The sequence below is a fragment of the Pezoporus flaviventris genome, unplaced genomic scaffold (assembly GCF_033815535.1).
Source record: "Pezoporus flaviventris isolate CSIRO_AGI_PZ_B2104156 unplaced genomic scaffold, CSIRO_AGI_Pfla_v1 ptg000031l, whole genome shotgun sequence".
Taxonomy (NCBI): Eukaryota; Metazoa; Chordata; class Aves; order Psittaciformes; family Psittacidae; genus Pezoporus; species Pezoporus flaviventris.
Genome location: NW_026892579.1, coordinates 51,432,852 through 51,435,068, shown reverse-complemented (window position 1 = coordinate 51,435,068; position 2,217 = coordinate 51,432,852). Strand labels below are relative to the sequence as shown.

Sequence of the window (2,217 nt, the reverse complement as noted above, 5' to 3'; positions counted from 1 at the left end):
TAACTGCAGTGTCAAGACACTTAGTCTTCGGAGAGGATGGATCTCTCAACCAGACATCAGAAGGATCAAGCTTAGACTATATGCTACATAGATTAGATGTTTTCCAGCCTGAATGTCCCTGAATCATTCTAACAGGAGTGATTTCAGGTGTCATAGTCATGTTCCAATTCTGATCACTGCAGCCTGGCACACTAAAATCATCACTGAAGTTTTAATGGAACCCCTTCTTCCACCCCTCATGTAATGATTGTGTTGACAGTTAATTCCCTGTCCTCCCAGCCTCAGAAACTCAACAGCAACAAAACAAATGGCTCAAGAAAACAATGTGTGAGATGTTTACTTTGTACAGTCTTTCAAGGTGTGTCCAGATGAAAAAGTTAAAAAATATGCCATGAGTGCTTATTTCTTTCTGTAGTAGGGGTGAGTCAAATCAACTCAATTTTCACTGTGGGTTTTCTGGATCAGTGTTAACTCAATCCTAGATACCTTGAAATAAAATCCATAAGCTTTTCTGACATTGTCTGGAAATAAAGAAGTGATTGAAATGAATCCACATTTTAGATTTTAATGTTATAACAAAATTTATATATAACTATGTTATAACATGTTATAACAAAAATTTACACTAACCTCATCCCCTTTCCTCTTTCCCACATTCTCATATCATCAAAATATTGTGCCCCTAAAAATGATGGTTTCATTATTTTTTCATTTTGAGTATTTTGAAGACCTAAATGAATAAAGTTGAGCTTAAATAACAAGAATTTTCATTAACATCTATTAGACCAAATTCACAGATAATATTTTGAAATCAACATGGCTGTAAATCAAATAGGAAAAGGTATATTTAAATGATCTGGAAGATACAAGATTAGCAGACTTTTCAGTGTATTTGTAAATATTTTGTCCTAATTTGTGCTTGCTATCCCAGTGGAAAATGGCAATTTCAATTTCGAGATGGTCATGAACAGCCACTACTTGGAAGAAACATGGCAAGTTCCTGTCAAACGTTATAAACATGGATTTAAGCCTACATTCTGATTTTTCTCATGGAGGGTTCTTCCAAGGTTTTAAATTCAGGTCAGCAAAAGTAGCATGTGACTTTTCTCAGTCATAAAAGACTTCCTACGCACTACATCACAATTCTTATACTAATGTTTTTTTTCAGAATTCTACTAGTTTTCCAAGTCCCATCACAAATCAACATGTTTCCCCTTCAAGGAGTTCAGCTGGCAAAATTTATTTGGGACCACTGTTTTTATGTATTGTGTTGTGTTTTGCATTCAGTGCTTGCCAGCAATGATAATTCTGAGCTAAATCCATGGTATATTAGGATTATCACTAGCATGGAGGTGGCTGAGTATTGCTGCTGAATTAAAGTCTTAAGACTAAGGATTTTCAGGATAAAAGAGAAGTCTTAATTGCAGTACAAACTTTCAGATATGGTGGAAAGGCTATATGTATTAAGGGTCATCTACTGTGGCAAACTTAATAGTAGATTTTGGGGGAAACGAGTTCGTGTAGCTGGATGATAAAAAAGATATGAATAACACTGCAGTGCAGACCTGGTTTTTGGAAAGATCTGCAAGATTTGTCATTAGAAGTACAGTTTTTTCACCAAGAGGTTCATAACATGTCCTGCAGCCCATGGCTTGTATTTTTTTTCCTAGAATATTCAAAATGGGGATGTAGTGAAAAATGAAGTAAGACAGAAGACAAGACTGGGATAAGATTTCTTAGTCTTCTAAAAGTTTTGCAAGCTCTGAGTGATTCACTATAGAATAAATTTACTTACTTGATTAATATGACTGGTCCACTTTGTTCCGGTAGAAACCCCCCCGACTGCTATTTAGCATGGATGAGTATAACCTGGCCTTTAGAATGTTGTGAATTTGCTTTATATCTTTTTCCTAATTTTTTATCTGAAAAAAAAAAAATTAAAATTGTAGCAATGTTTGAACAAGTAGATTCCGATGGGCTTGGTTTGTGTTTGTTATATTGCAGCAGGAAAAAGGAAGGAGTAGTATTTTCAGTTACCCAGGCTACCAACAATTCAGATGACTCACATCCACAAAGTCATATTCCTTAAAGCACTCGATTACAGGAAACTTTGTTAAAAAAAATAAAAAAGCAACCATTCATCAAGACATAATTGCCAGCATTGAATAGACTTGCAGAACCCAAAGAAAGCTGAGAGGCTTTTTATGTTGGCAAAGA

At 35.1% G+C, this 2,217-nt stretch overlaps 1 long non-coding RNA gene across 1 annotated transcript; it reads right to left on the bottom strand.

The window, feature by feature from the left end:
* Positions 1–312: 312 nt before the first annotated feature.
* LOC133273473 (uncharacterized) lies at positions 313–660 on the bottom strand. Its single transcript, XR_009744830.1, has 2 exons — positions 631–660; positions 313–521 (listed from the first exon to the last, which is right to left on the bottom strand). It is a non-coding gene; the product is annotated as an uncharacterized LOC133273473 (long non-coding RNA).
* Between the last annotated feature and the right edge of the window lie 1,557 nt (positions 661–2,217).